At 46.2% G+C, this 21,899-nt stretch overlaps 1 long non-coding RNA gene across 3 annotated transcripts; it reads left to right on the forward strand.

Annotated features, from left to right (window-relative positions):
* Positions 1-2,395: 2,395 nt before the first annotated feature.
* On the forward strand, positions 2,396-15,664 carry LOC143891424 (uncharacterized). Of its 3 annotated transcripts, none has more exons than XR_013255330.1 (4): positions 2,396-2,782; positions 14,721-15,266; positions 15,380-15,498; positions 15,574-15,664. It is a non-coding gene; the product is annotated as an uncharacterized LOC143891424 (long non-coding RNA). The 3 variants fall into 3 exon arrangements; XR_013255329.1 differs by having other exon boundaries at positions 14,721-14,971; positions 15,068-15,498; XR_013255328.1 differs by having other exon boundaries at positions 14,721-15,498.
* Positions 15,665-21,899: the final 6,235 nt, after the last annotated feature.

A 21,899-nucleotide genomic window follows, 5' to 3' on the forward strand; every position in this document is an offset into this window, starting at 1 on the left:
AAGAGCAACACTCAGCCTAACGGATGACTGTTGCTTTGCACAAATAGGCGGTGAGAGGAGGCTAGGCCTGGGTAATTTGGTTTGGGCTTGTGCTTCTGCCCAACGGTGATGTGTGCCCCTAGTACTAGGTTATTTGGCCTTAGTCGGTCTCATGGGAGAGCCAATTGTGTGTCGTGGCACGGCCCAACGGACGGCCCACGGTGACACGCCTGGTGTCTCGCCAGAATCACAGTATTGTGTTGCCTAAATTGAAAATCGTTTGTGTATTGTGGCACGACCCAACGGAAGGCCCACAATGACACGTCTGATGTTTCGTACGAATCACATTTATGTGTTTCTGTGGTTCTGGGCAATCCAACTATATTTCCCTAAAGATGAATGACTGAGTATTGTTTGTCAGAACCAATTGTGTGTCGTGGCACGGCCCAACGGACGACCCACGATGATCCACCGGTGTCTCTTCATAATCATGGTATTGTGTTTTCTAAAGTAGAAACCAATTGTGCATCGTGGCACAGCCCAACGGGGCCCCCGATGGCACGTATGGTATCTAATTAGAACCACACTTATGTATCATCATGATTTTATACATTTTAGTCATTCTTTTCAGTTGGATTGATTGGAATCGTGGATTGAGTTAATTAAACTCCATTTGTGGACTGAATAGGTGTTATAAGAAGTGAGCATGTTTAGAACTGCAAGTCTGTGTCTGTGGCATTAAAGTTGTTGGTATCTGAGTGTATTTTCTAGATACTAATTATGTTGAGTACTTTAACCGTCAATTTGATGATCCTTCAAACCAGTTTTTTTTTGTTCGGTGATAAATTGACCCCCTTCTATGATGAATTCACCCCTTATTTTTCAAAACGGACTATACAGCCCACACCATAGGATGATCCAACCCTTCCATTTGATGGGCCACAACGTAAATAAGTTGTGCCCCAAAAATCTATTTCTTATTTGAATGCAATTTGTGCATGCCAGTGTATTCATTTCACTTAAAAAGTAAGCTTTTTTAATGGTGATTAGACAATGCCAATTGTTTCTTGATATGTTTCAAATTAGAACTTTTAGATGCCTTTTAAGTAGCTCTTATTCGTAGTCATGCACCCATGTTAATTGGTAAAATCATTTGCTATTTCTCCTGTGCATTGTTCATTCTGGTTATTATTGAAATCAGGCTCATTTATTGAATTTCTCTAATTCTTTTATCTAATTCCGACTCTTAATTATTTACAAATATTGCTTCCCTTTTGTATTTAATAAAGTATTATGTAATATGTAGTTACCAAGCTTAGTACTTGGTTTATTATGAAGAAGACCGATGCTATTCATGCTATGCAAACTGATTGAGAAAGTTATATGTTTAATTGAAAAAAAAAAGAATCTGATTATTTTTATTAAATGAATTCCAAGTATTTTTTTTAAGGGGTAAATTTGGCTTCCAGTAGTTCAGTCACATTTTTCCTTCCCATCTTGCTTTCGGATTACCATTTTAGACGCTTTGTTATGGTATGATCGTGCGCCTTGCCCCCTTTTAACCTCTTTGGATCCAAACCTCCTTCTGTTATTTTCTTTCCGATTGAAATAATGATAATCAATGCATTTCTTTTCTTTTCTTTTTTTGTTAAAGAACGGTAGTAAGGCATCTTTTTATGACCATTAATTTTTTTTCTCGCCTGCGCATCGCACGGGGTGCTCAACTAGTGTGTGTGTGTGTGTGTGTGTGTGTGTGTGTGTGTATAAGTGAAGCTACACCGCTGGCTTAAAATACAGTGGGCCCACATTGTTTGGGTGATCCAAACCATTCATTTGATAGGCCCTCACATTGATAGGGTGTGCCCAAAAAATCAGTTCCATAGGATCATCATAACCCTTCAAACTGTGGAGGCAAAAATGAACAAATTTGTGAAGGTTTTTACACGTCCATTTTTGCCTCCACAAATCGTAGGGTTGGGATGATCCTATGGAGCTGATTTTTTGCGCACACCCTATCTATGTGAGGGTCCATCAAATGAATGGTTTGCATCACCCAAACAATGTGGGACTCACTCATATTTTAAGCCGGCGGTGTAGCTAAGTTAGCTACACGAGTGTGTAGCTACACTTTTCGCTCTCTCTCTCTCTCTCTCTCTCTATATATATATATATATATATATATATATATATATATACTACTATAAGCTGGGAAGAAAAGCCCAGGCTTTTCTGATTTTCCTGAAAATTCTGTCGAATTTACACATCAGCTGAAACAGGTAAATGCTTCTTATGCCCTCAAATTCATACTTTTCTGAATTTTAAATACCTCATGTGCCCTCAGATTAGATGCCACGTGGTACTATACACGCAGCTTCTGTGTATATACATCAAAGATATTTTTGGCATCAGCGATATTTTTGGCCCTCTCTTTCTCTGCATCCTCTTTCCGTTCTCTCCACCGGCAACAAAGCACATCCACCGCCACAACCTCTTCCAATCTCTCTGCTTCATTCTGAGCAATTTCTTCAAACCCGACCTCTCTTTTTGCTTTTTTTTCATCTCATCCATTACTTTGTGAAGAAAAGGGTTTCTTTCCTTCTCTCTCTGCACCATTCTGAGGAATTTCTTCAAATAGTTTGAGTGCCTCATTCAAATAACCCAAAAAGCAGGCCGACAGTTTACTGAAAACGAAGTTTAGAATGAATGGAAATGGAATCATTTTTAGGAGACAATCAAAAGAGGGTGGAAATGCTGCAAAACGTGGTGGAAACATCATTTCCTATATAGTATAACTCATTAAATGGTTGTATTTTGTCGGTTCATTTGCTGTGCATATCCATCTGATTTTTCTATTTTCTTCTTCCCTCTGTATTTGCACATATTTTTTGGGGGTGGGTGAAGAAGAGAATTGAGCTTAACCCATTGATAGGGTCCGGACTCAGCACTGAGGGAATCCGGACTCAGCAATCCGGACTCAGCACTGAGGGGTCCGAACTCAGCATCCAATTAGCTTCTGGCACGTGGCCCTCACAAGGACCGTTGGAAGGCCAACACCTGTCTCCCCTAGGTGTGACACCTGGACCAATCAGGGACCTCCACCTGCCCTCCTTAGGTATGAAACCTGGTCCATACAGAGGCCACCACCTGGCTCACAACTACCACCTGTCCTAGACAGGTGGCTCAGAATCACTATAAATAGCCTTCACTTGTTCTAAGGTGAGGGTCCTGAAAATCTGAGAACCAAAACTCTAAGCTTTTTGCTCTGACATTGCTCTACACTCCTGCTCATACTGACTTGAGTGTCGAAGCGCCCGTCCGGAGTATCACTCCGGGTTGGTCCTCTGACCCTTTTCTTTCTTGTCTGTACTGTGTGCAGCGCAGGACTCAACCAGCCATTCAGCCGTGGCTCGTTAGCCCGGACCACCCAGCCCTACCATAACCTGTTACCGATTTTAGGCCTAACAGATTTGGCGCCATCCGTGGGACTACACAACAAAAAGCTGTTCGAAAATCTCATCCAGATAAAAATGGTAGGACAGACCGGCAAGCGAGCACCTCCGACTTCTCGGGCTACTCGGGCTACGGCCTCCCGTGAAGGACGAAGTGAGCGTCTGGCCTCGCAGGTGGAGGTCGGGGCGGCCGTGGAGCGGACTTCGCCCCACTCGGACCGTTCAGACCCCACCCCGACCCCGAGGGAGATGAGGGCTCTTTTTCAGGAAATGACCGCGGTAGTCGCGCAGTTCAGGAATGCGGCTCCCGCACTCCAGCAACACCCCGTCGAGGTTTCTCGACCTGTTCAGAGGGAAGAAAGCTCCCGCAGAGAACGCGCGTCTCCACCCCGCGACCAAACTCGTCTCTCCACTCGAAGAGACCACCAGTCGCGGGACAGGAGCGTGCGCCCTGAGCCTCGTCGACAGCATCACCGGTCACGATCTCCCTCCGTGCAGAAGCGGGGCAGCAAGAGAGACCCTATGCACGGAGAAGGATCGCGGCACCGGCGAAGGAGTCCCCTTAGCCAGTCCGGATCCGCAAGGAGCCCATCAGCCGTAAGAAGTAGACCTGCCCGTCTGGCCGAACAGAGGGATGATCCGATGTTGCTAAGAATCCAGAAGATCGATAACAGAATCGAGGAGCTGGCTAGAGATCATGGCCGCCCTGCTTCAAGGATCTTTAGTAGCAATCCCCCTTTCACAGATCGGGTACTCGGTGCGGCAGTCCCCTTGGGCTTCAAGATGCCGCAGATCCCGCAGTATGATGGGACCACCGACCCCGTGGATCATCTGCAGACCTTCAGGACCACGATGCTTCTCCACGGGGCGTCGGACGGGTTCCTTTGCAGGGCACTCCCCACCACATTAACCGGAGCCGCGAGAGATTGGTACTCACGGCTGAAGCCCAAGTCCGTTGACAATTTCGACGACTTCGGGGACGACTTGGCCCGGCATTTCATGAGCAGCAGAAGGCCTCGAAAGACGACGGCTTCCCTGATGGCCCTGAGGCAGGAAGACGGTGAGGCCTTAAAAGCGTTCGTTGGCCGGTTCAACAGGGAGGCCCTTCAGGTACCTAACCTGGATCCCTCCGCGGCAACGAATGCTCTTCTGGCCGGAGCCCGGTCCACCGACTTCCGAAGAGCAGTCGCCCGGCGAAATCCGCAGTCCTTGGCAGATCTGATGACCGGGGCGGAAGAGTACATCTCCGTCGAGGAGACTCTCGCTGCCCTGGATTCCGTCAGCAAGAGAAGACCAGAGGAGAAGAACCCCGCCAAGCAGCGTAGGGATGACAGACCCCAGAGGAAGGAGAGCAGTCCGTCCCGGAAGGAAAGGAGCTCCCCCCGGCCTAGAAAGGAGAGTAGCCCCCCGGTGAGGGAGCGCTACACGCCCCTCACCGCGTCTAGGGCTCAAATTTTGGCAGCCATCCGGAAAGAAGACTTCATCCGGTGGCCGAAGAAGCAGACGTCGGAGGCAGGCACCCAAGACATGTCCAGGTATTGCCGGTTCCACAAGAGCCACGGCCACGACACCAACGCCTGCATCCATCTCAAGGAGGAAATCGAGCAGCTGATAAGCAGAGGGTACCTCGGGAGGTACTTAAAAAATAACGACAACAGAAGGGAGCGCCAGGACAACCCGAGATCCAGAGACAGAAGTCCTCGAGACGCCCAACCCCTGGGCGACCGCATCCAGGCTCCAGCCCCGGCCGTTCTCCCTCCTCAGGTACCTCAACCTCAACTCCAACCTCATGGTGTTATTGGTACCATTTCAGGAGGGCCGACCGCGGGAGGGACCTCTTCATCGGCCCGCAGAACCTATGCCCGGCAGGTCAACGCCGTCCATGCCTGCAGCAAGAGGGCCGAGCCAGAAAATGAGATATCCTTTTCGGAGGCAGATCTTGACGGTCTGATCCTCCCGCACGATGATGCCCTGGTCGTCACAATGCTAGTGGCGAACTAGGAAATGAAGAAGATCCTGGTCGACAACGGGAGCTCCGCCGACATCCTCTACTACCACGCATTCGAACAGATGATGATCGGAGCTGACCGTCTGAAGCCGGCCAACTCAGATCTGTTCGGATTCTCGGGAGAAGTTGTCAAGGTCGAAGGGCAGATTGAGCTTCCAGTTCTGATCGGGGAGCCGCCCTGCCAGTCCTTCGCAATGGTGACCTTCCTGGTGGTTAAGGCCAAGTCGGCCTATAACGCCATTCTAGGACGCCCCGGCCAGAACCTCCTACGAGCGATTCCCTCCGCTTATCACCAGAAGATGAAGTTCATTACGCCAGGAGGCGTAGGTGAAGTCAGAGGGGATCAGCCCCAATCAAGACAGTGCTATGCGGCAGCACTGAGAGGGAAGAATGCGTCTGAGTCTCTTCCAATCGAGCTGTACGATCTGAGAGACGAAGCGCAGGTCACAGTCAACCAGCCCGCAGAGGACCTCATCTCTATTCAACTGAACATCGATGATGAACAGAGGGTTGTCCAGATCGGCTCTGCCCTGCCAGAGGCCGCGCGGCAGGATCTCGCTCAGTTCCTCAGGGCCAATGCAGATGTCTTTGCCTGGACTCCTTCAAACATGCCCGGCATTGACCCGTCGATCAGCACCCACGAGCTCGGTGTCGATCAGACCTGCAAGCCCGTGAAGCAGAAGCGTAGACACTTTGCACCGGAGAGACGGAGAGCCATCAGAGAAGAGGTGGAGAGGCTTTTGAAGGCCGATTTCATTCGTGAGATCCAGTATCCGGACTGGCTCGCGAATGTGGTAATGGTAAAAAAGTCCAACGGGAAGTGGAGGACCTGTATAGACTTCACAGACCTGAACAAGGCCTGCCCAAAAGACAGCTACCCACTTCCAAAAATAGACCAGCTCATTGACGCTACAGCAGGTCACGAGCTGCTCAGTTTCATGGATGCTTTCTCGGGATACAATCAAATCAGAATGTACGAGTCTGACATCCCAAAGACATCATTCGTTACCGACCAGGGGACGTATTGCTATCGGGTGATGCCTTTCGGACTGAAGAATGCGGGAGCCACTTACCAGCGTCTCGTCAACAAGCTGTTCAGAAATCAGATTGGCCGGAACATGGAGGTCTATGTTGATGATATGCTAGTGAAGAGTAGAAGTGATTCTAACCACGTCTCCGACCTCGAAGAGGCCTTCCAAGTCTTGAGGGAACACAACATGAAGCTTAATCCGACCAAATGTACGTTTGGCGTCGGAGCAGGCAAGTTCCTGGGCTTCATGGTAAGCCAGAGAGGAATAGAGGCGAACCCGGAGAAGATCAAGGCGGTAATGGAGCTGACTCCTCCCAGCACTATCAGAGAAGTACAGCGGCTGACCGGGCTGGTGGCAGCTCTGGGGCGGTTTATCTCAAAATCCGCCGAGAGATGCCTCCCTTTCTTCAATGCGATCAAAGGTATAAAAACCGCGCCCTGGACTCCGGAATGTCAAGCAGCGTTCGAGGAGCTGAAGCAGTATTTGTCCTCCCCTCCCTTGTTGTCCACGCCGGAGCCAGGAGAAGAGCTGATTCTGTACCTCTCAGCGGGACCCTTGGCGGTTGCAGCAGTACTGATCAAAGAAGAATCTAATCAGCAAAAGCCGATCTACTATGTTAGTAAGGTCCTCCATGATGCAGAGACCAGATATCAGAGAGTAGAGAAGCTCGTGTGCGCCCTCATTACGGCGGCCCGGAAGCTAAGGCCGTACTTCCAGGCGCACACAATCAAGGTCCTGACAGGACAGCCTCTCAGACAGATCCTCCACCGGCCAGACACTTCGGGCCGGCTTGTCAAGTGGGCCGTGGAGCTCAGTGAGTTTGATATTAAGTTCCTACCCAGGCCGGCGATCAAAGCTCAGATCCTCGCTGACTTCATAGCCGAGTGCACAGTTCCGGACCCAGACCCCGGACTAGTAGCAGTTCCCTCTCCAGAAGCAGAGCTGACCGTGCCAGATCCTCGGGTCGTTTCCAGAGCATCACCGCCCCCCGGGCCTGAGACCGTCATCCCGCACCCAGTTTTTGATGAAGAGCCGCTCTGGGAAGTTTATGTGGACGGGTCATCGAACAAGACAGGGTGTGGTGCAGGGCTAGTTCTCACTGGACCAGAGGACTTCGTCCTGAACTATGCCTTGAGGTTCGGTTTCCGTGCGTCCAATAATGAAGCAGAATATGAAGCGCTCATCGCCGGGATGAATCTTGCTGTGCAGACCCGTGCTCAGAGGTTAAAGGCGTACTGCGATTCACAGCTCGTCGTCTGTCAGATCCAGGGAGTATATGAAGCCCGTGAAGAGCGAATGATCAAGTACCTGGGGAGGGTTCGCAGTCTGGCCGTTTATTTCAAGAGCTTTGAGGTCGTCAGAATCCCCCGAGCAGAGAATGTAAAGGCAGATGTGCTATCAAAGCTCGCAGCCTCAGGTTACACCGCCCTCAGGGAAATTCGCATGGAGTTTCTGAAGAGGTCCAGTATCGACGCCCAGTCCGTCGTGGTGATGCAGATTGACGATGAACCGTGCTGGATGGATGAGATAATCAGGTATCTGCGCAGCGGAGAGCTCCCGGGAGAGAGAAAGGAGGCCCGTAAGGTCATGCAGAGGGCAGCGAGGTTTTCACTGGATGGCGAGACTCTATACAAGAGGTCGTATACCCTCCCGTATCTGAAGTGTCTTCGCCCCAGTGATGCCTTGTTAGCCCTGCAGGAAACCCATGAAGGAATCTGCGGAGAGCACCTCGGGGGCAAGGCCCTGGCCATCAAAATCCTCCTGAGAGGTCTGTACTGGCCTACGCTGAGGAAGGACGCGCTGAGCCTTGTGAAAAAGTGTGAAAAGTGCCAGAAGTTCTCTCCAGCCGTCCACCAGCCACCCGTTCCGATGGCCCCGATCATCAGTCCTCTTCCCTTCGCAGTATGGGGAATGGATATTCTGGGCCCCTTTCCGCCGGCCTCAGGAGGCCGTGAGTTCGTCGTTGTCTCCATTGATTATTTCACCAAATGGGTAGAAGCAGAGCCTCTGGCCAAGATCACTGAACAGAATGTACAGAACTTCTTCTGGAAATCAGTGGTGTGCAGGTTCGGAATCCCCCGGGTCCTCATAACGGACAATGGCAAGCAGTTCGATTCGAGGAACTTCCGAAAGTTTTGTTCTGACCTGCACATAGAGCAGAGATTCACATCTGTGGCACATCCTCAGACGAATGGGCAGACAGAGGTGACGAACAGGACCCTCTTGCAGGGGATAAAGAAGAGACTGGATGGCAAGGCAGGGCGTTGGGCAGACGAATTGTATCATGTGCTCTGGGCGTATCGGACCACTCCGCGTACGGCCACAGGCGAGTCACCATTCAATCTCTCTTTCGGAACAGAAGCAGTGATCCCGGTTGACATCGGCGTCCCCTCCCCAAGGATCGTCCATTTCAGTGAGCAGCTCAACGGGGACGGACTCCGTGCCAACCTTGACTTGCTTGAGGAAGTCCGAGAGGAATCTCAAATCAGGGCGGCGGCCTATAAACAGAAAATATCCAGATATCATGACGTCAAGATCCGACCAAGAGAATTCCGCGCAGGCCACCTAGTCCTGAGGAAAGCCTCCGTTTCCCAGCCAAGAAGCGTGGGCAAGCTCTCTCCGACCTGGGAAGGACCGTACCGAGTTAAGGAAGTCATCCGCCCAGGAAGCTATCGGTTAGAGTCCCTCGACGAACAGATGCTGCCACATGCTTGGAATTCTAGAAATCTTCGGATCTACTACCAGTAATTTTGTTTGCCTTCATAGGCTTGTAAAGAACTGCTGTAATCATCCAAATTCTGTAATGAATAAAATAAGTTTCCCAAATGATTGTCCTTCTTTGAGCAACTCATTTAGGCATCAGTATATAGCAGCAGTGGTGCACTCCGGCTCATCCTAGTGGCTTGGAGATCAGTTCCAGCCAGGACGCCCGCAGTGGAAACCACCTTCAAATATTTCCTAAGTGTTTGAGTACCAAGCTTCCAGCTCGGTTCTCGCAGACTTAGGACGAGCAGCGTTGGTGCACTCCGGCTCATCCTAGTGGCTTGGAGATCAGTTCCAGCCAGGACGCCCGCAGTGGAAACCACCTTCAAATATTTCCTAAGTGTTTGAGTACCAAGCTTCCAGCTCGGTTCTCGCAGACTTAGGACGAGCAGCAGTGGTGCACTCCGGCTCATCCTAGTGGCTTGGAGATCAGTTCCAGCCAGGACGCCCGCAGTGGAAACCACCTTCAAATATTTCCTAAGTGTTTGAGTACCAAGCTTCCAGCTCGGTTCTCGCAGACTTAGGACGAGCAGCAGTGGTGCACTCCGGCTCATCCTAGTGGCTTGGAGATCAGTTCCAGCCAGGACGCCCGCAGTGGAAACCACCTTCAAATATTTCCTAAGTGTTTGAGTACCAAGCTTCCAGCTCGGCTCTCGCAGACTTAGGACGAGCAGCAGTGGTGCACTCCGGCTCATCCTAATGGCTTGGAGATCAGTTCCAGCCAGGACGCCCGCAGTGGAAACCACCTTCAAATATTTCCTAAGTGTTTGAGTACCAAGCTTCCAGCTCGGTTCTCGCAGACTTAGGACGAGCAGCAGTGGTGCACTCCGGCTCATCCTAGTGGCTTGGAGATCAGTTCCAGCCAGGATGCCCGCAGTGGAAACCAACTTCAAATATTCCCAGCTCGGTTCTCGATGCAGCACAGAAATAATACGTACAAAAAAATAAGAAGGTTGTACAGACAGTTAAACAAAAAATGTATTTGTATTCAGTATTCATATTCGTATTACAAAATTGCTCTCTTCGCCGAGCTGGCTTACAAAGAATAGGCGTCACCGACTGTGCAAACAAAAAAGAAAGAAGGCTGCTGCTCAGGCCTCCTCGTCGGCCACAACCTCGGTGACGACCCCTGCGGGAGTGAGGGCTGCGAGCTCGCCACCCTCCGCCGAGGAGACGGCGGCCACAGTCACCTCCGCATCCACCTCAATAGGCCGGGAGGAGTCCGGTTCGTCTTCCTCCTCATCTTCCTCATCCTCTGGAGGTGCATACGGGACGGTTAGCCCGTCCAAGGAGATGTCGGGGTGAATCCTCTTCACCTGCTCGGAGCAGAGAAGAAAACCCGCCCTGTAGGCCTGGAGGCCTAAGTCGAAGTGCTGGGCCTCCTTCCTCTCCTCAGTTTCCTTCACGGCCTTCTCCACGGCCGCCTTTTCCTTCCTTCCGGCCCTCTCAGCCGCACTCAGGAGATCCTGCACGGCCTGGTTTTTGACCCTCTGCAGTTCGTCCTGTAAGCTGTTGAGCTCGGCCTCTTTGATCTGGACGGCTTCATTGAGCTCGCCGTTCTCCTTCTGGAGCTGGGCCTTTTCGGACTCGATCCTTGTGATCGTCTCAGAGAAGAGATATCGCTTCTTGGCCATATCCCTTGAGTACACCTGGAGTTGATAGAGGGCGGAGCTGATTGCCGCCTCGCAGGTCTCCGGCACCTCTTTTTCGACTGCTAGCCGGTCGCGGGCGAGGACACCCTTGTACATCAACTCTGCGGCCACCCGGGTATCCCCCAGGCCGGTGTCCGTTTTCTGCACGGCCCAGTTCGGGCGGAAGACGTTGTCGCCTCCAACCGATGCCGTAGCCGGCATACCCAGTACTGCCCCGCCGTGCTTTGACCCCGTCGCCTCTCCGGACTTGGAGCTCTGACCCGTGGTGTCTGCCCGGCTAGATAGGGCAAGCTTATGCGTCGCCCGGCTGCTTTTAAGAGGCTTAGCCAGCGCGACCATCGGCGGGGTCGACTCCAGCACCTTCCTCTTCTTGCCCTTTGGTTGGGGCTGCTCCTGCGCTGGGGACGCGCCCGAAGACTGCTTGATTCTGTCCAAGAGGGACATCTGCTTCACCATTTCTGCAAAAGAGAACGGAGCGCAGTCAGCAATATGAAAGTTGAAAAATACTTCAGAAAAATAAATGCTATCCTATAGTGTCTACGTACGTGCCGGCGTCGCACGGCTGACCCCGAGTGCGACCAGCTCGGCCTCTTCTTCGAACTCTGAGCAGTGAACTGGACCTCGCTTGAGCTCTTCTTTGATCAGAGCGAAGGTCATATGGTCATAGTCTTCGAGAGCTGGTTTTTTACTAAGGCGGCGAGTGTCCGGCGTTCTCCATTGTAATGAGAACGGCCACTGCGAGCCCGGCGCGGTGTCCTTTACATAGAAGAACCTGTTCTTCCATGTGTGAATGGAAGAAGGTATCCCAGTGATCATTTTCATTTCAGGCCTCTGGCTAATGTAGATCCAGCCGCCGTCCTTATGCCTCTTCAGGTGCGCACACATCCTGAAGACGGGCACGGTGGGGTTCCTACGGAGCCGGACTTCAAGAAGGTACAAGAAGCCGATCAGTGTCCTCCAAGAGTTCGGGACGACCTGTGTAACTGCCAGCCCGTAGTAATTCAGTGCATCCGCAAAGAAGGGGTGGAAGGGGAGCCTAAGCCCGGCCCGGAAGGCCTCCTCATACACGCAGAGGTCTGCGCTATCGTTGCTGGCCCGATCCCCTTCGACAGCCGCCCTCAGAATGTACCGGCTAGGAATACAGTATTTGTCCCTGACGATCTGAAGCCTGTTCGGCCACAGATGGTTCACCTCGTATAGGGCCCCGATGTTATACTGCGGGTTGGCTTCCATCTGTGCCTCCGCTATCACCTCGACTGGCATGCGCGACGATTGAGGGACTGCCGCTTCGACGTCCTCATCATCGTCGCTGGTTTCTACCCGATCCGGTCCGTCCCCACAGGCCGGGATTATGTCTAAGTCCACACTCATTTCCTCACCGCTCTCCTCGTCTATTATGATCACTAGCTCTTCGCCCTCAACACCGGCCTCCACTATAGGTGAGGCCGGAACCGCCCTCTCTGATGCCTCGGACCCCGATGCGGTACTGGTCGAACCGGACTCCCTTGAACTAGAGTCCGTCTCCGAACTAGTGCTAGACATAAAAAGGAAAAAAAGAAAGAAAGGCTAAAAGCTAAAAAAGATTACCGAACTGGAGTGTTGGACGAGGACCTCCGGGCTCACTGATCCGAAGCGGGCAGAAAACTTGAGCAGCCGAACAGAAGAGGAGGAGAGTAAGAGATGAAAAGTAAGAAATGAAGAGTAAACTCCTGTATTTATAGAGAAGCTGGGAAGAGCGGGAAAAATCCCGCCCATTTCCGCCAGCCGGAGTGCGCCACGTCGCCTTCCGCATTAAATGCGCCGCTCGCATTAAATGCGCCGCTCGCATTAAATGCGCCGCCTGCATTAAATACAAGGCACAGGTCCCAAAGCGCCAGAAGACAAAAGACCTGTCCGGCTGTCCGGACAGGATATGGGGCATTCAGAAGACAAAAGACCTGTCCGGCTGTCCGGACAGGATATGGGGCATTCGAAAGACAAAGACCTGTCCGGCTGTCCGGACAGGATATGGGGCATTCGAAAGACAAAGACCTGTCCGGCTGTCCGGACAGGATGATTCAAGAGGACAAAGACCTGTCCGGCTGTCCGGACAGGATAATTCAAAAGACAAGAGACCTGTCCGGCTGTCCGGACTGGATATGGCACGTTCGCTAGACGACAAAAGCGCTAGACGACAAAAGACCTGTCCGGCTGTCCGGACAGGATATGACGCGTTCGCTAGGCGACAAAAGCGCTAGGCGACAAAAGACCTGTCCGGCTGTCCGGACAGGATGATTCAAGAGGACAAAGACCTGTCCGGCTGTCCGGACAGGATAATTCAAAAGACAAGAGACCTGTCCGGCTGTCCGGACTGGATATGGCGCGTTCGCTAGACGACAAAAGCGCTAGACGACAAAAGACCTGTCCGGCTGTCCGGACAGGATATGACGCGTTCGCTAGGCGACAAAAGCGCTAGGCGACAAAAGACCTGTCCGGCTGTCCGGACAGGATGATTCAAGAGGATAAAAGACCTGTCCGGCTGTCCGGACAGGATAATTCAAAAGACACAGATCTGTCCGGCTGTCCGGACTGGATATGGCGCGTTCGCTAGACAACAAAAGCGCTAGACGACAAAAGACCTGTCCGGCTGTCCGGACAGGATATGGCGCGTTCGCTAGACGACAAAAGCGCTAGGCGACAAAAAGTTTCACCAGCAAAGACCTGCCCGGCTGGCCGTTCACAGCCTTAGCCGAGCAGGACCCCATGACTTCCTGAACCAAGGACGTCCAGGACCCCTGGCCGCCCAGGCCCCTGGTCAAAAATTCAGCCATGCTGGATAGTCGAATGCCTTCTGCCCGGCCGTACTCCTTCAGGCTAAACGCCAAGGCCAGGCCAGGGCGCCAGGAGTCTCCTGTCCAGCCACTATTTCTCCTAGCTGAGTCTGAGCCCGGCCTCAGCTGCCTGGAGGTCTTAAGGCCGGCCCGACGCTGTCTTTACCTTCTCTTTGCTTCTTCTAGCCACTTTCATGGCTTGAAGAACCAGGGGGCAACTGATAGGGTCCGGACTCAGCACTGAGGGAATCCGGACTCAGCAATCCGGACTCAGCACTGAGGGGTCCGAACTCAGCATCCAATTAGCTTCTGGCACGTGGCCCTCACAAGGACCGTTGGAAGGCCAACACCTGTCTCCCCTAGGTGTGACACCTGGACCAATCAGGGACCTCCACCTGCCCTCCTTAGGTATGAAACCTGGTCCATACAGAGGCCACCACCTGGCTCACAACTACCACCTGTCCTAGACAGGTGGCTCAGAATCACTATAAATAGCCTTCACTTGTTCTAAGGTGAGGGTCCTGAAAATCTGAGAACCAAAACTCTAAGCTTTTTGCTCTGACATTGCTCTACACTCCTGCTCATACTGACTTGAGTGTCGAAGCGCCCGTCCGGAGTATCACTCCGGGTTGGTCCTCTGACCCTTTTCTTTCTTGTCTGTACTGTGTGCAGCGCAGGACTCAACCAGCCATTCAGCCGTGGCTCGTTAGCCCGGACCACCCAGCCCTACCATAACCTGTTACCGATTTTAGGCCTAACACCCATGAAGGGGTGTTTGATTATAAATTCTCTACTTCCTTTAGGTTCAATTATTTACTGAAGTCCTTTCGGTCTTTTTTTATCAGTTCTTGGGTTTTGAAGGACTGTTATGTTGATGTTTTTAAGGGTCTGTTTGCTTTGGATTTTGATTCATAATGGTTTATCAAAATGGCATAAATATAACTAGCTTCTTTTTTAAGGGTTTGTCTTGGATTTTGATTCACAGTGGTATAATCTTCTTTGATGTAATTCCCCTTTCTTCAATGAAGGTTTTGGCGTAGAGGGCTTGAAGGAGGAGGTGATGAAAGGATTGGTCATTCTCTAGAATCAAAAGGAGAGTTTGCCTTCCCTCTAGCCCTTTTATATTTTAATAAAAATGTTCACATATGAATAGTCTTGCCCTAAAAATTGGGGTGGGGATACCCTGTCATAAAACAGGGGTTTTCAATATTCTCTGGCTTTTAGAACAAGTTAGCAGATGATGTTGATAAAAACACAGGCCTTTCAAGATTGTCGTAAGGTAAATCTTTTACAATAAATTTGGTTGAATTCTTTTACAATTCATTATTGTCTTTTTTGTGGATTCAATTTATGTATTGATATTTTTTTCCTGCAGATTAATATGTACTTGGGAATAACAAATAGGGGGAAGATGGGTTTCACGATTTGCATCTCTTTTTCATTTAAGTTTTAACTGTTTCCTTCTATTGCATATATTCTTTGAAATTCTCATGTGATTTTTTTTTTAGGTTACTTTTAGGGTTTCAAGTTGAATATGAATGTCTCCAGCAGGAGAGCTGCTCAAGAATATCATGGTCTTTCTTCATTTCTTCTTCCAAATATATGCAATCTGTGTAGATGAACCTATGTTTTTTAATTAACTTTTCACATAAGTTGTTTGTACTAATTTCTTCCCTTCCCATTGTAGCAAGACCTTAGGTTGTTAATCATCAAGAGTTGGAAAAGCTAAGCTGGCCAAGAAAGTGTTGAGGCAGATGGTGTAGAAAAGCTAAGCTCTAAGCTGTCCAAGAAAGCGCTGGGCAGATGGTAAAATTTCTAGGTTTATTATTGTCTTTTTTGTGGGATCAATTTTTGTTTAATAAGTTTCCTTTTTACCTGCAGATTAATGTGTTCTCGAGAATAACAAGTAAGAGGGAAGATGGACGACACGATTTGGCATCTCTATTTCATTTGTTAACTGTTATCTTCTATGTGTGGGAGCCAGATCCCGCGAGAGGGGCGTGGGGCGCGAGCCGCCGCGCGCTCTCTCTTGGTCTCTCGTACCCACGCGATTGGCGTGTGCATTTTAATTATTGATTTGAATTTGTCTTTCCTGTAAACTTGGGATCACTAAGGCAATCCGAATTCCACACGAAAGAGACTGACAGAGTCGCCACCTAGATGTGGGATCTAGGACCCGTAATTAACCAGAAATCTAGACTCGCTACCTGGTTACAAGAATGGAAGGTATGGGGAGTTATCCACCACATGCACCATTCCTGTCCGATAATCGGTCTTCGATTCCAAAAGCTAACTCTTTTAAATTTATTTTAAATGGCTCATTCAACTCTATGTTAATGTGCGAACTAAGTGACATGCATCCTAGAATCTAATTTCAATGTGAATCCTAGATGTGTATCTTGATTTATTAATTTGTCTGGATTCATTCTAAGTGAAAGTTCTCCTAGAATTCTAATTTCATGGAAAACCCTAACTGATTTGATTAAGTATTTACAAGAAAATTAATATACAAAACACCACAATTTGTTGTGGTGCCGACTCGCGGGTGGTATGCCATCAGACATCCAAGCTGCCTACGTACCCAAGCCTCACTGGGATCAGAGTCGACGTAGTTCGGTGCACCTAAGCTAAGCTACTTATGCCTAACTCAACTAGGACACCGACTTAAACGGATTTGACTGTTTCAACAGTTTTAAAAGTAGTTATTTAATTCAAGTTGAGGATTTTATTATCTTAGGATTTCATCTAAGATGCTGTATGATTCTTATCTAAATGCAAGTTGTTCCTTAGACTAATGCAGGTTTGCCTACATCCTAGTTTACTAGGCTTGTCTTAAGGAAAGATTGGGTGACTAGTGTAACTAGACCTATGGTACGGTTGCTATTCATAGCAAGCGTCCGTGATGAGGCTGGACTCCTAACTCTAGGACTCCCTAAAACCTAGGACACGGCACGACACCAGTGTTCCTAAATTGGGCTCTAATGGTTCTTAGATTGGAAACCATAATCCAATGGTTCCGAAAGACACAAGATAAATCGATTTAAGTTCTCGAGGTTAATGAGTTTCAGATTTCGAAGATTTTCAGTTTCTAGACATTTAAGGATTACCAATGGTTCTAGGGTTCAGCAATTTCGGCCTTGAATGGCATCCAAAGGAGGGAATCGTGCGCTCTTTCCTTGTGCAATTTAATACTTAGGTTATAGCATCTTATTGCCTGGCAGAATCTCAGGATTTCCGTGGACAATAACCTCGGAGCCAACAACATGCTATAACTTAAATATTCAAATTGTCAAAGATCAAGTTGCAATTGGGATACGATTATGGATGCACTGGCCATTTTTCCAGGAAAATCTAAAGATCCTAAAATTTCTGTTTTAATGGATTAAGGAGTGAACATGTGACAGAATTTTAAAGTTCTTTAGGAATTTTTATATGATTTTCAATTAATTTCGAATTTTCCATGGATTTTATCAATTTTAAGCATATGAGCGGTTTTACAAGTGAAATTGTTGCAAATAAATTCGAAATGATTTGAAATTTCTACAGCAGCAAGATGAAAATGTATGTATCTTACAGGATGAGTTTTGCATATTTTTACATTAAATTCACATTTAATCTTGATTAATCCATTAAATGTCCAGATTGCACAATTAACACATAAACTAGTAGAAATACAACTCTAAATTCTATGAAATTTCTACAGAAATACTATATGAATCAAAATAGCATGCAGTGAGATTTTCATGAATTTTAGAAATTATTTACTACCAATTTCGGATTTTACTATTTCCAGACCAGATTATAAATTAACACTACATCCCATATTAAAACAGATCCAAATAACACGAAAATTTTACAGTAACAAGTAATATGGAAGATAAGACTACTGTAAAAATTTTATGAATTTTAATGATGATCTGATGTTAGTAAAAATTCTCCTAAAATCTGATAAGTTTCAAAGAAAATATTAAATAATATACCAAATAAACTCCAAAAATCTTTATAAATTCATGGTAAAATGAATCAGTAACATATTATTTTTCCACGAAATTTCATTAATTTTAGAATCTGTTTGGTATATAATTTAATTTTTCTTCGTCAAAAGATGTTTTTTGAAGAGTTTTCCATTTTTAAAACACAATTTGTGGAAAAAATCAGAAAAATTCGGAAAAATACAGAAATATTTTGAGAACAATGCACCTACCTGTGGTGAAGATCTCCGCCCAATCCAAAAAAATATAAAAAATCCTGCCGCCGCCGATCCGCTCCGCCGTCTTTCGCTTTCTCTGGAGTGTTTAGAGGGAGTGATTGAGGGAGTGAAGAGATAATGGAAGAAGAATATTAGGGAGAGGGATGGAAGAATATATTGAGGAAAGGGATTGGAGGGAGTGATTAGAAGAGATAATGGAAGAGAAAGAGATAATGGAAGATAAATTTCTCTTTTTTTTTTTTATGGATGGGAAGGAAGATATATATAGGGAGAGAAAGAGAGAGAGAGAGATATGTTGGTGGAGAGCTCATCATGTTGTCCCTCTTAGTGGAGAATCCATCATTATTGTTCTTAGTGGAGGGCCCATCATGTTTCTTAGTGGAGAATCCATCATTATTGTTCTTAGTGGAGGGCCCATCATGTTTCTTAGTGGAGAATCCATCATTATTGTTCTTAGTGGAGGGCCCATCATGTTTCTTAGTGGAGAATCCATCATTATTGTTCTTAGTGGAGGGCCCATCATGTTGTCTTAGTGGAGAGCTACCATCATTGCTCTTCATAAGAGGCCTCACAAGAGGCCCCATTGAGGCCCCACAACGCGGGCCCCACAACGCGGGCCCCACAACGTGGGCCCCACAACGTGGGCCCCACAATGTGGGCCCCGGTTGATTCAATTTTAAACAAATGTTCAATGCGGGCCCACCAAACGGGTACAAATTCTCCCTTGCTCGGATTCTCACGAATAACCCTTCTCCGCACTTTAGCGGAAAAAATCAGAACAATGCAGAAATGACCAGAAAGATTTGAGAAAGCGTAAGGGACGAACACCGGAATAGAAAACATTGAAAAATTGACAGCGAAACCCTAATTTCTTTTTTAATCAAAGCAGAGCAAAATGGGGTGTCTACACTATGGTGCATATTCTTTGAAATTCTCATGTATTTCTTCTGTTTCTTAAATTTATTTTTTGGATTCCTAGGTGAATATGATTGTTACTGCTTAATATTATTCAATTAATTTGTGGGTATGGTTTTTAAAAGTGGATGGTTTCTTTTCAAGTCACTCTGATTAAGGTGGACTGCAAATATGCACTCCTTGGATTTATTCCTAGAGTAGATATTATGAGAAAAAATCATCAGCTAGGTTGTGGATTTTTTAAGAGCCCTTATAAGTTAGTCAAGGCTTCCGTTTATCAGTAAGATGGCATCAGTAGGAAGGAATTGATATTTACTCTGCAAGTGATCCCTATCTTACGGATGCTAACCAATCCTAATATTCTCTACTCTGGCGAGCCCGTGTGTAGTTCATAGCAGTTGGTTTCTTTACATAATACCATCACCTTTGGGTTTTCCTATTGGAAAGCCATGAAATATGAATAACCAGGGCCATTGAGTTTTTGTTCCTTTTCTTTGAATTATCTCTTGGTTTGTTGATGTTATTGACATCTGGTCCCTTTTTAGCTCTTTCATTATCTCTTAGTTTTGCTGATGTCATTGACCTTTGGTCCCTTTTAGAGACATAAATGTGACTTATGCACAGCTGAAATCTGATAATATCTAATTAGTTGATTATTGGTAGGCCTTACATTTGGTCAAAACTATTCCAAAATCTACCTCCAATCCTTGATATCGCATTAAACATAATTCTTGAATAGTTTATTTACATATCTTGATTGGATAGTTTAGATCACCAGCAGATTACTCTAAGCTTTAGTTTTCCTTTTTAACAGTTTTAATAGAATTTTTATTTATTTATTTTATCTTTTTTCTTTGCTTATCGCAATAGATCCATAGTTCTCTAGGACTTTCTTTTTTCATATTTGAGAGGCTTCTCACTTTTTTTGACTTTTTTTAACAAATGCACCCATTCAACTCAGATATTTTCAATCCTACCCCCTCCTTTATGCTTTTAACAAAGGCACCCATTAAAGCCATATAATTTCAATCTTACCCCCCTCCTTTATGGTTTTTAATATAAGCTGGATGGAAAAGAAGAGAATTTTTTTATTTTTTTGAAATTATATGGCTTAAGCTATGTCTGTATCTTAAGCTCATCTTAAACTATAGATGTAACTTATGTTAAAGTCCCCACTTTCATATAATTTTTAATGGGAGCATGAACAACAGCTGAACCCAAACAGGTACTTATCACTTCTTTGAATATCATTATTAGGTCGTATAATATATGGATTTTAATTGAGTGCAAATTGTGATGTGTTCTCCTTCTCCTAACTTTTTCCTCTATTTCATTATGTTTCTTTTCTTCCCTCTTTTTTTTAACAACTTTATTGTATTTGATTTGCTTCCCATTTTTTAAATTTTCCAGGTTGCCAGAGTATGGATTCCATAACCAAAGCTAATGAAAAGGTCAACAACATTTAACATTCCTGTTACGTCCATGTACTCCTTCACTCTTGCCTGATATTTCGTTTTGGCTATTTATTTGAACCACGTGCATGTACACCTTCTATAGTATCAAACATTTAACATTCGTATGTGTCATGCATGTATCAATGACACAAAAAAATTCAAATGACGTAAAGAGAGGAAGATCGTGCATGTGATCATGTAAGTGAGACTATAGAAGGCTGCGAGTCATAGATCTATGGTTGAAGGTGAGACGATAGAAAGGTGGGAGTCATATCAATGCAAACCACACAAATTTAGGAAGAATCAGGTAATGGATATATTCCAAAACAATAGACACTTCTCTATCAGCTATGGTAATATACTTTGAAAATAGAGATCAATTGTTGAATGAAGAACATGAATCACCATCTTTTTCTATCTTTAGCAAGACATGGACATGTGACCTTAAACTACACAAAGGCTTACATAAATTCTATAAATTTTTGCCAATAAAACAGTCCATATCTGTTTCAAGTAGAATTTCATAATTCTAATTGAAATGCAATTCAAATATTTTTTCAATCTTTTTCCTCTTACCACCAAAAAAGGCTATAATTCAATGCTTTTCTTCAGGTGTGCTAATGATGAAGATCGGCTTCCATTTCCTACTCAATCTCAATTCTTCTACCCCAAATAGCTTTCCACCTCCAATTTCAGGCTTGAAAATCCCTCTCAATTGAGGTACGAAAATCCGTGATTCGAGGGTTTAGATCTAAAATTTCACGAAATTTCGGGTTTTGAAAGTTTTTTTGCTATTTTTTTTTCGCATGTGTGTGTCTACTATAGAAAATTCAATTTATATACTCATTTTGAGGAAAGCCAGAAATTTCTGATTGATAGTTCTAAGGTTCTTGCTCTCTCTTCCTAATATTTTTTTATTGATTTATTTTTCCTAATATCAACTGATTTTTAGGTCTCTCACACTATGTGTTGGATCATCTTATATAATGTTTCTTAATTGGCAAATTCAAACTTCGGTATCTATAACAAGAAACAAAACAAATACAGATACACATATGTATTTGTTTGTTCCTACTCTTCTCTCAACAGCCTCACAATTTTTATTTGGATTTTCTATTTATTAATCAAGAGATGAGATGAAAATCTTTATACCAAGCGCATAAAAATACAAAAGCTTGAAAATTGGCTAAGTACATATGAACTGACGTATCTGAAACTCACACAATTTTTTCATTATTTTTCTAATAACTAAATGAAATAAATATTTCCTTCATTAACTGAAGAACAAACGACACCACAACAAACAAGGCACATCAAAGAGACATATCATCCCTAAATATGAAGGACAACAAACTTCTGTGAGAAAGGTGTACTGACTATTTTCCTCTGCTTTTTTTTTGCTGCAGTTTTTATTTAATTATGGTCACTATGGTTGCAAGTCATGACACTGTGATAAGGAGTTAAGGACGGTAATTATATTTTTAAGAAGCTTAAGGGGTTTTTTTGTCTTATGTTCAAATCTGCCATCTCAGTAGTGATTTTTTAGGTTACTGCTGAAAATCTGTGATTAGCTCAGCAACTTCCAATTATTTTGCTTTTTGTTTGGGATGTTTGAACCTCCTTTGTTA

The sequence above is a fragment of the Tasmannia lanceolata genome, unplaced genomic scaffold, assembly GCF_043159265.1.
Source record: "Tasmannia lanceolata isolate RefF3 unplaced genomic scaffold, GAP_Taslan_0.1 ptg000013l, whole genome shotgun sequence".
In the NCBI taxonomy this organism is placed as follows: domain Eukaryota; kingdom Viridiplantae; phylum Streptophyta; class Magnoliopsida; order Canellales; family Winteraceae; genus Tasmannia; species Tasmannia lanceolata.